Below are 12,240 nucleotides of genomic sequence, written 5' to 3'. Positions count from 1 at the left end.
CAGTGATAAAATTTAGCAACTACGTGTTCTGGCATTCTAGTGTACGTTGCGCTTTGTGATGCCACGTGTGATTTGGATTTTAATATAGCTTTGATTTTTTTTTTGTTAAAGCGTAAGTAACAGTTAGCCAATGTGCTTGACAAATGTGTTATTGTCTATCCTCGTCTTTTCGGAATGTATGTTTTTGCGGTGGCTGCGAGAAAGTTCGGTAGTATTTCACACTCCTCTAACACGTGAAGGCGAAAAAGCCTCCTGCCGTTTCGCATCGTCGTGTTCCTGCTTCCGCAGTTCGGCTTCTTCTGCTCGTTTTCGGCGCTTAGCAGCGGCTTCACGCTTGTACAGCGGGCTCAGACTCACGCCAACGACGCTTCTCTTGGCCAGAGTGGCAAGATGGGCTTGTTGGTTCATCATGAAGGCAGTATTTCAGCGCTTAGTAAGGACGAGGACAAAGAAGGAGACGTACGAACACACAGGCGCTACTCGCAACAATGAAGTTTATTGCCTTGACCACGCCGTACAATATAGTGCCATGGAAGTACGTCACCGACCACGTGAGCCACATTGCTCGCGGGGAGCAGGGTGACAAAAAACAGGGCGTGCAAACAGCAATGAAAATTTACTTGTACATGCGCAAAAAAAGCAAGTTCCTTGTCACTCAACGCTAGGGAAGTCTTACTAATACAAGAGTCACCATGATAGTTTATCTGCTCACTCTCGATTGGACGGATTAGTTCACACTTGCTACTTCCAACTATCTGCGTTTTGTCAAAGAGAGGGAGACACCCACAAGTATGGCAATTGTCTATTAAACACAAAGTGACTATCAGTGTCTATTAAACACAAAGCTGTGCGTATTTATTGACTTCGCTTACCTTACTTTGAAATGGCGTGTATTTTTTCTGCCCTTCCTTCTTGATGCACACACGTGATCCGTGGCAAGCACGAGCTTATTTATCGCCTGGGAAATTGACTTTTAAGCTGTTATAACAACTGGAGGAAAAGTGATGTTGCTTGTTTTTTGAGCCTAGGGCGCACAGGTAGTTCTATTAATATTCCCATTTTCATATTTATCTGCCAAAGGATCTTTTGCTGATTTAATGTAAAAAAAACAACGTTTTATTCTACAATGTCCTCGATTACGAATTCTTTCTTACAGCCACTAGGAGAAAAAGTGCTGACCATATTAAAGAGTGCCACAAAAATCTTAGTAAAGTCAAATGAACAAAGACACACGCGATCGGCACTTGTGACCTGTGTCTTTTGCCCTACGGTTAAATATTTTCTGCTTTTACCACATGGTGTAATTTTCGTTTTTAGCCAAATTGCATGTTTAGAGGATATTTCTTATTTTGCAATGCTCCTGTTACGCGCGACAGGAAACTCAAACAGGACAAGTTCACGGGAAGATGGAGGCTAGAAGTAATAAACAGTGGTCGAACTAGTAATGTCGGCGGCAGCGAAAGTTTTGACAAGTGAAATTCCCTTCGTCGGGGCGGCAAGTGCCCTGACGAAGGAAAATGCCCTTCCCAAAACGTTGGCTTCAGTGACGTTCCTGGTATGCTCCCTATTCATCACAATATAAAATTGTCCTTACACATCAAATTTATGTACAGTGAAAGAGAAAAAAGTGAAATAACAGAAAAAAATATAAACAGAAAGCAGAACTCTTTCTGTGGCTCAAAGGAGAAAATTGTTTTTACGCATACACCTTCTGCAGGATAAAACAGAAAATACTAAAGTGAAAGAAATTTTTAAAATATAATAAAGAACTTTTCTCTGTAATAAAACACAGATGACTGTCATTAAACACAAAATTTCTGTTAAAGTAAAACAGAAATGAGTTGTTAAATAGCAGAAATATGAAAATTGAAAACAGAGCTGTAAAGAAATTTTTTCAAGGAAGCTGCCAGAAAATTAAATTTTTTAAGGACATATATTTTACAGTGTATGCTGCATTTCAGTTAGCCTCTCGCATTGAGCAGAAGCCTTGTTATAAATACTCTACAAATAAGGGGACAATTTGCTGAATTACAGGAATTCCCCACTCATAAGGACGCAGTAGAAGGGAACATAGCCCGAGAACTCTGCGAGTCCGAGCCAGAATTTTCGCATGCTGAGCGGACCTCATATGCAATGCTTCCCGGCTGAGTACTTACCCTACTGTCTTCCTTAAAATATTTACAGTACGTTTTGCTATAAGAAAATAGCTTCCGTACTTACTCGTGCAAGGCCCACCCTCGTGTAAGGTCCGCACCCCCACATTTGATTGCGAAAATTTGGAAACAAAAGTATGACTTAGCCTCACGCGCATAGTGCCGCACTGGCTAACTCCAGCAAGTCGCTGCAATCCGGCACTAGTCCGTGTCGGAAAAACCGGTTGGCAGCTTAAATGCGTTCTTAGTCGGCCGGTAGTGTTTTTACTTATTTGCATATCAGTCTGAGTGCAGTTCGAGGCGTTAGTGAGTAGCCATAAGCCTGCCTCCTGTAATACCCGCACCCGAGGAATTTTTTCAAATGTAGGTCATATACGAGTAAATGCGGTATTAGGTTGCAATGGCAATAGAAGTAGTTTGTATATGTGAAGTCGTAGTTTTATGTCCGAAGACAATTTTTTACGGCAATGAGTAGATTAAAATTCACTTATACGTTTAACGCTCTTGCGTTAAACGTATAACGTCTGCTTGTAAGTAAATGGCATTATGTTTGCTAGCCTCTTATCAAGAAGCGTTATCCAAACACGATTTGAAAAGCTTGATATACGTACAGATTTGACTCAAACACAAAGCCGCAATGAAGAAAAGCCAGACAACAGTTCAGCTGCGCACGCAGAAATGTATTTAACTCTCACACACTCCCACAAACACTTGAAGAATACGAGGGATAAACATGTATATTTATGCTTAAAGAGGACAGCAAGATTAAGCCTTCAGATTATCACAACCTCATTTTAAAATCACGGTCAACCTTACTAGAGAGCACCAGGACGCACTCACAACTTTCTGAAACATGTCCTTTCATGTCGTAAACAATATGAATATTTGCGGAGAGGAAAGTTGAGGCAAGACTGCACTGTGCTTGCTATTGCTTTCAAATTTTATATTTTATGTACAAGGTTGTACGCATGATGCCGTAAAATTCCATGAATTGCTATAAATTTTGTGAGATTTATTGGCTCTTCGTTTTATGGCTTTTGCGCGTCCTATGGATCAGAAAAACCGCTTTTGCGCGTCCTATTGATCAGAAGAAACCGTATATACTAGATCAGATTCGGTAGCTAAATCTTTAAAAACTAGCAAAGAAATTACGTACCTCTGTGATGTATGCCGTTTGAATGTGGACTTTGTCGGCGCTGCTCTTGTAACTGTTTCTGATAATCACTATGTGTAATACGAACGCTTGTATTGAAGTGAGGGCGAAAAAGTTGCACGTCACGTCTCGAAGCGTCACGTTGAAGACGAGGTCTGCTTTCACAACACCCGGGAAGTGGAGAAGCGAAGGCAAATGGCAGGCCTTGATTTTCAATCGCTGAAAAAATTATTTCCACTGAAGCCAAAACGGCCAGAATTTGCGAGCTGTAAAACTTCGTCATGAGGAAGAATTATGCAGGACCGAAAGCGGCGCTTTTTACCCGTTAGTGCTCTTATACGTATTCGAACAATGCTTATGGAATACGTATTACATCTGTGGTTCTTTTTTTTTCTCTCTATTTTTTTCGTCCTGCACTTGGAGCTCACCATTTCCTTTACTATTATGGGATGATATTGTGCAGGAATATGGCTGGGTCTTCGCACTTTCCTGTGAGAGACATTGTCTCCCTATACAAGCTGCTTCAAGACGGCGTATTATTCAATTCTAAGCAGTTAGAGCTGCAATAAATAACTCCAGGCAAGGTAGCGCACAGCACGAAATATATTGTGTTAAATACTCCATCATCAATGCAAAGGAGAGAAAAATGTTTTAGAAATTCGTACCCATGTTCTATTCCTACCATCGTATAAGTTCCATGTTGTAAGGGCCACTGCAGAGGGTAAGCCGTTCCGTCTCTATATCCTGCGATGCCTTGTGAAGCCCACGCGAGTCTTCCGGCTGCCAGAAATGCAAAGCTATTTCCTCAAGACGATTCGCTTTATGTAACACTTACTCGTTACTGCAGCATATTCGCTGAGCTGATATGCGATATACCTCTGACGACTAAGCGATTGTGTATCAATGCTGCATCTTTGTAACATTTTGCTTAAGGGAGCAGTTTGTTGGGCAGTTGGTTCAGGTTTGAGAAATGCATGATGACGCAGACAAATAGTATTCTTCATTATATTTGTACTACTCAATTACCACACGTGTCTGATTGGAGGAGTGAAAGAACGAGAAGATAAAAAAGGAACAAACAGCTCTCTTGTCCTGCGAGCAGCATCTTTAGAAGAAATATCCGCTGGGCATCTCGCTTTTCATCATCGCCAGCACCATTGCACCGTACACTTTTACGACATCAAGGCTTTAGAAAAAAGAGTAAAGACAAGCTGACGCGCGAAATTTCAAAAGCCCTGGCCATTGACAAAAGCGGGCTTGATACTACTAACAGAAAACGAAAAAATCTACATGTGCAAAGACGATATTTCACCCTAAGAGGCGGATAACCGGAATGACAAAAGAAAAAAAAGCATTGGCTGTCTTGTGCTACAAAAAATATGGTAAACCAATAATAAGCATTCAGTTTCTAGTCCAGCGTCTGTCGTCATCCCTTTCTGTACGTGTCAGTACGTTCTACTAGAAACCATTTGTGCTATGTACAACCAACGAGCGCAGGCAAACACTTTTCTGAAGTCAACTTGTTCTTTCATTTTTAATATATTTGAGAAGACAAGAATGACTTTTACGTAGTCGTATGATGATGTTTTACAGAAATAATGACTCTTGCTCTTGCGTGGCGTAGTGGTTCAACTTGATTGCTTAGAATTACTCTCTATACCATGAATGATAATAACTACTTAATTTCTTATGTTTCAGCGTTAACATATACAAATGAGATCATTACAGGGTATTCTTTTATTGGCACTGAGTGTTGACTGAGTGCTTCGTACAAGTTATTTGAAAAAGGCACTCTACATATGCGGCACACGAAATATCGCCAAAAAATAAAACAGCAGAACTGTAGCATAAGACAGAGAACTGTATCCTAACGAATTCATTACAACGGCGATGCCCAAAAAGAAATGCGTAAATTTTTATTTCGCTCTTCCATTTTGCCAAACCTAACTGCACAGAACAGTGTGTCGGTTATACGCTTTTCGGGCGACCTTAAAACAAGGGCAGGGACTTTCGATTTCCAGTGCCTCTCCTACGATTTCCAGGCGGCTTCACAGGTGCGTTATTTCCGTTGGTACCTGCAATACGAATAGTTTTAGCGATTGGGTCATCTTTCAACATACCACGGAATTCAATATGTACCACAGTACAGCCCCATAAAAATTTTCAGCACAGTTAAACGTAGCCAAGAATAATGTTGCCACTGGTGACTGAAACATGCCAAGGACCGTCTCTGCTTCCAAAACTGAACGATGTCATTTATACTACTGGAGTGTCGTAATTTACTCCAACGAAAGTTACCAATGGCGACGGAACACATAGTCATAAGTGCAACGGTAATGATATGTCCAATTCTAACAACAACCGGTCGTAGACACAGCGCGCGCATGATGCTCTCCTGTGCACTTCAGTTGCGATCTTCCTAAACTCATTGGCGAAGTGATATTTTTTTGTACTCTCACTTTTTCACCCTCTATAATCCCATTCCTCGCTTGTTTCTTTGGCGACTCATCGTTCCGCTTCTGTGGGAAAGATATATCCGTTTGGATGGCGCAGTAACGCAATTCTACGCCATCAAGATGGCTTATTCACTCCTCTAGCCTTTCGACCTATTTGCGGCTGTTTTTGGAGGCACTACACTACCGAATTCCTACCTCTCCAGATGACAATCTCAACCCCATACGATCAGAAAAGCCATCGCGCTTCCTTCCCACTGGCTTAGAGCATCCTAATCAGAACAGCCATCCCGGCATCCTGCAGAGCGTTGCAGTGCTCTCATGATACATGACAGCGCGCGCTGATTGGTTGGTTGAGGAAAATCGGATGAGTTGATTGACTGGTTGAGCATTACGTCACGCGAAAGTGATAGTATCGCCCAGTTGATAGCAGAATACGTCCCCATTAGTTAAGCCATGCACTCTATCTAGCCTGAAATGCAACAGCACCTCTCGCGTCAAACCAGAATGCACTGCCAGACATACGCAGATAATAAACCAGCCAGAATTCACTATTGGTACCACTGGCGAAAGCTAGAACAAGTGGCTCGATCTTGCAGTTAAGTACCACGTGCGATGGGTGCCTGCATCGTTATCTCATATTTGCGACACACACCTTGCGAGTGTAGCAAGAACCACTACACTCAGTACGAATGTGCAGTCTGAGTATTCAGGACCAGTTCCGCCAACTGAACCGCTACTACAGCTTCGACCGTTGGCATTAAAGCCACGTCTGTGCTGCTCCACACTGGCCAAATTTGGCCCGAATGTGAGCACCGGCGGCTCCTGGTTTGTGCGTTTCATCACAGCGGCAGCGAGCATTCGTTCAACAGCACCAACGTTGGGAAGACCTTTCAATATCCAATGTGAGCACTGTAGAAATTTCTCGCATGTAATGTCATCCATTGTTCTTGTAGTAAGTATTGTTCCCACGCGGTATTACTAGATAGCGCTTGACTAATGATAACACTAGAATAAGGGTGAACGCTGAGAAACGGGGAGAAGCAAGAAGTTCTAGAGCGAGGGGGAAGGATCGTGCGTGGTGGAAGGAACTTACCGCGGAAATGTTCTTGGTTCAACTGGAAGTTGCATTTGTATTTAAACACGAAAATGTTTTATGCCGGGATCTGCGATGAACTTCCGTCACGGATGTAACGGATGTCACGTTCCGCGTCAACGAGTAAAATATGTTTTGTTGACAGGGATGGCGCCGCCATCTAGGAGCGGTGAAGCGAAGTACTACATCGTGACACTAACGATCACCGAAAAGGAACGCTTCGGTAGTCACAGCGCAGCGGAGGTTCCAACGCGGTATAGCCAGATCTTGGCTCTTCCTGCACGTGGTTTGTCTTCCGCGTCGGTTTAGCCTGTGGCGCCTCGTCGCCTACGGAGTGCAGCTTCAACATGCATCAGCAGTGCTTACACGCTGCCTACTGCTTCGCTTGCGATGGCTTCAACTAAGAAAACTGCTGCGCTAAGTGGCGTAGAAAGGCAACGGCGTCGACGGGTGAATCTCGCTGTTGTCTGGCGAGAGACACGCCAGCGTGAAGCAGAACGCCTTCGCAGCGCACGCTGCGAACTCTGCCACTCGCATTCCTGAAGCTGAGTGCGTCGCAACTCGGCTGAGACACTACGGAGTCGGACCAAAATGCTCGTACCGTCGCCGAAGCGACTCGGCATCTGGACGCTGCTTGCCAACAGAACGCCACGCGCCAAGCAAAGTTGCAACACGGTCGCCGGCCCACAGATGGTGCGCCTTTCTTAGCAGTGGACCGTGAGTTCACGAAGCAAACATGCAACAGCTTCTGAGAAGACACGTTTCACTTTCGTGTTCTACCAATGCCTATGAAAGAGGGATCAAAAAAGTCGCAGTTTCACCTGAAAGACGAAGCATCAATTGCGATAGCAAATTTGTAGAGAGTTATACGGAGTAATGATAGTAGCTTTATCAGCTGTATTGGACATGCAGCAGCACCGGCAACACGCAGAACTGTTCTCCACGCCGTCGGCGTTTTGCCCGCGTTCGCACAAAATGCGTGCGGCGTTGGTGACTGTTGCCGGAGCATCTGATATAAATAGGCACTTTGTGCTGCAGCTAAACCTCGCCTCCCTTCCCTCCCCCTCCCCCCCCCCCCCGCACGGCCTTTCGCGCGTCGTAAGAAGGCGCGTTTGCTCTACATATATGGTGATTGTAAAGGAGGAAAGAGACGCCTACTTCTGCAGCCCTAAAGGGAGCACGGCGCAGAACGCACGTTTGTTCTCCGCCGTGGGTTCACCCCCGTGAAAGCGCGCGTCCCTCGCGCCCTTTCACTCGCACATACAGCGTTCGGCGGCGCGCGGCGACGATTTCATCTCCATTGACGTCATACGGAACCTCACGGCGACGGCGACGGCAACGGCGACGGCAACGGTGACGACGACGGCCACGCCGACGGCATAAATCTGCTTTGGAGTGTCCATATAATTGCTATCGCAATAATATACTTCTTGTTCTTTGTTTTCTAAAGTATGTTTCCACTGTTCGAATGAATTTATTCGTGTTCTTTCGCATCCCTGGAAATCTCGACCTTGCAGTAGGATCACTGCAGTCCTAAACAGCCCTCGTTTTCGATGTTGGGAATGAGAGGCCCTGACACCATTTGCATTCTCGACGCGCTTATTTCACACTTCTTGGGTGATTTAACTGCAGCACTTTCGCAACGGAGCCTCTAAACGTGCCTGAGGTATGCTCCGTGACCAATGCGTCATTCAGCAGCGACGTATCTCAACTGCTGTGTGCTAGAAGGTACGATGCTACCGACCTCTTCCAACCCTACGTTCGACAACAATTCTACGGCAGCCTCTTGATTCAGTCGGACGCGTACACGCAAGCTGCTAGCACAAGGACAGTTCGTGCAACGCGCAACTCAGAGGGCGGAAGAGTTCATGCAGGTGGGCTGTGATGGTAACAAGGCCGTATGTCAGAGAAGGTAAAGCAAGCCGTAGCGCGAAAGAAACAAGGATGAGACGAGCACACAGGGCCCGCGCTTTGTTTCCAAACACAATTCTTGAATTTGCAATGTCCTGAATTTGCAAGCGCCAGTATGTGTACTCGTCTCCTCTTCCTTGTTTTTTTTTTTTTGCACTACTGTTCTTTCTGTTTTGTTATCAACCAATTTGCCCAAGAAAACGTTTAACGATCCGTATATCAACTTACGGTGGCCTAATTGTGCCGCAAAACATTTATAGCACTTTATAATCACAGAAAAGAGGTTAATAAGCATCTGCTGTACGAAGTTGCAATAGGTTTTGGCTCAATACGCACCCCTGAGTTAGGACTTTAGGTTTATAGTTGAGCGTGGTCGTTTTTATTTTTCCGGCTGCTGTCGTTGATCAAAAAAATATTAGGGGTCCCTTATGCTACAACTAAGACGACTTGAAGGCGAAAGCCCGAGCGCCGCTAACTCAATGACACGACGCCCACGTTTTCTTTCTTTTTTGCTGAGTCATCGTCACCCTGAAACCACAATTTAGTCTTTTTTGCAAATCATCATGTTGTTTGCTAATCATCCTGATTCACCAAACTCGAACCGTGGCTGAGCACTCTTTTTTTTTTTTGTTGCTGTGTCCCTCTCACTTGGACCCTTAAATCTCAAATATATGTTTTGCAAGTCACTCCCCTACTCCATAACCCATTGATTCACTCTTGATTCAACCTATCACTGCTTGGTTCACCTTAATTTACTCTATCATCTCGGTTTTACTTAAATCACACTTGGTTTTTTTTTTTCTATTACTCCAAATTTCCACTTTTCGTCACTTTTGATCCACCCTATCAGTACCTGATTCACCCTCATTCACTCTTAATTCGCTCTCATTTACTCTTCCGTATCTTAGCTCACTCTATCTCTTCATTACGTTTCGTTTGACTCCAAGTACCCAAATAAACCCCTTTAATTCACCATTACTTCGCCCTTAATTCATTTCATTCACCTCTCTGTATACCCATTATCACTTCAGTTCACTAGCTTAATCATTCTTCGTCCCTTAACCGCGGTTTTGTGTGCATTATCGCCGCTTATCCTAAGACCACCATTTCGTGTCGATGATGCGGTTTTGAAATGTCCTTGAAACGGAGACCTCGCCATGAGACATATAAGGCTTTCGCCTTAATAATTACCGGAGCCTGGTGCGATATATCTGCTTGTTGTGGCACTTGGCGCCGTGGTCTGCTTGGCCAACAGCCAGGAAAGTTAAATGATAATTAAAAAATTGTCACAGTTTCACCTGAAGGGCGAAGCAATGAATGCGATAGCAAATTTGTAGAGAGATATACGGAGTAATGATATTAGCTTTATCAGCTGTATAAACTTGGACATGCAGCAGCACCGGCAACGCGCCGAACTGTTGTCGACGCCGTCGGCATTTTGCCCGCGTTCGCTCAAAATGCGTGCGGCGTTGGTGACTGTTGCCGGAGCCTCTGATATAAATAGGCACTTGGTGCCGCAGCTAAACGTCGCCTCCCTTCCCTCCCCCTTCCCCCCCCTCCCCCACGGCCTCTCGCGCATCGGAAGAAGGCGCGTTTGCTCTACATATATGGTGATTGTAAAGGAGGAAAGAGACGCCTACTTCTGCAGCCCTTAAGGAAGCACGGCGCAGAACGCGCGTTTGTTCTCCGCCGTGCGTTCACTCCCCGTGAAAGAGCGCGTCCCTCGCGCCCTTTCACTCGCACATACAGCGTTCGGCGGCGCGCGGCCACGATTTCATCTCCATTGACGTCATACGGAACCTCACGGCGACGCCGACGGCGACGGCGACGCCGACGGCAGAAATCTGCTTTTGAGTGTCCATATAATTGCTATCGCAATAAAATCAAATATACGTACCCGTGTGTTGGTTTGCGCGTTTCATAGACGCACGTTGTGCTTTATGTTGTTGTGCTTGCAGTCCTCGGTCAGAATGAATGTTTGCCGGAGCGGGGTGAGGAATATACTGTGGTATTTCTTGCCTCGAAGGTTGACGCTTCTGACGACTTGGCTTGGGACAACACGTAAGAAATGGAGCAGCAAGGCTAAATGGAGGAACTTGATTTTCTACCGTCGCAACAACAGCGGCCACAACGGCTAACGCAAGCAGAAGGTTTGAACGGTAAAATATTCTCATATTGAAGAGTCATGCATTTCGAAAACATGTTGTTCGCGCCCGCATGCGCTTATATTCATGTTCAAACAATGCTCACGGAACAAATCTTTCTGCTTCCTTTTACCTTTGCGGTTTTTCTTTCATTGTCTTCTTTTTTCTCGGATTATTCTTGTGCGTAACGCCGCCTGATTATTTTTTTTTTTCACTTTTGCGCAAAAGACATTGTCGTAGTATCAAAATCTCCAGGGTGGCATGCTTTCCATTACACGCAGATGCGTTTGCAGTGAAGAACTCTGGGAAAGGCAGGTCATTCTGCAAAATAATTGATAGGACACAGTGCCAGGATAAAGAATAATTAATGCGCAAATGTTTTTATCTGATCCAGTTTACTTTAACTTCGCTGCTTCGTATTCTTCATATTCCAATAAAAAGGAGTGAAAAATATCCTTTCAAAATGTCGCATTATAGTTTGCACCCGTGCGTCGCCATGTCCATGCTGTAAGTACCCCTCTACAACCATGTCTGCTGGCGAAGACTGGCTCATTACACCACTGAGTGGCTTCTGTAGGAATTAAAAGTAGCAGATATGCGTTGTAACAGTCATGACTGAGTGAGGACCTCTACTGGATTATTGCTATATTTAGCTTCTAAGTAAACTTTGTTAGTATAGTTCGTTCACCCTTAAAGAAGTCTTAGTAACAAAACAATTTTGCTTGGTATTTTTTGCACCATGCGCACCTGTTTTGAAGTCCAGGAACAATTCCTCAACCAATTCATAAAAAGAGCTACCGTCTACTTGTAGAAATTTACCGTCCTAATTCTTTAATTTCATCACAAACTCATCGAACATATCATAGAAAAAAGCCTACAAACATATCTAAAGAAGCATTCCATTTTAACTTTCAGCGTGGGTTCAGAAGAGGTTATTCGACTATCACACAGCTGGTCACTGTAGTTCATTCTTTTTTATCAACCCTTGACAAGAACTGACAAATAGACATATCAGATGAGGTCATAGCGCTAGACGACGCGGACAAGAACAAGAGAACAGGACGAGCGCTAACTTTCAACTGAGTGTTTATTTCTAAAAGGAACCGTATTTGTAGGCCCGCATACAGAAAAGGCCCAATCATCGCACATGAAAACCGGCCGCATCCAGGACCGCAAATTCATTTGTAGTCAGAGCAACCGAAGGAGAGCTGATGCCGCTATCACCAGCCCTCGCTATCAGAGTGGTTTTAACAACCTCTCGCGTAACTTTATCTACATTTCTATACAAAACAGAACACTTCTTGAACAAGGGTTTGCATCCACAATCACT

General features: G+C 44.5%; 1 long non-coding RNA gene across 1 annotated transcript; it reads right to left on the bottom strand.

Moving 5' to 3' along the window:
- Positions 1 to 5,205: 5,205 nt before the first annotated feature.
- On the bottom strand, positions 5,206 to 11,989 carry LOC125945508 (uncharacterized). The gene is made up of 2 exons (XR_007466949.1): positions 10,664 to 11,989; positions 5,206 to 5,381 (listed from the first exon to the last, which is right to left on the bottom strand). It is a non-coding gene; the product is annotated as an uncharacterized LOC125945508 (long non-coding RNA).
- Positions 11,990 to 12,240: the final 251 nt, after the last annotated feature.

Source organism: Dermacentor silvarum, chromosome 5, assembly GCF_013339745.2.
Source record: "Dermacentor silvarum isolate Dsil-2018 chromosome 5, BIME_Dsil_1.4, whole genome shotgun sequence".
NCBI lineage: Eukaryota > Metazoa > Arthropoda > Arachnida > Ixodida > Ixodidae > Dermacentor > Dermacentor silvarum.
The sequence above is the reverse complement of the archived record's forward strand: the minus strand, read 5'-3'. Positions and strand labels throughout refer to the sequence as shown.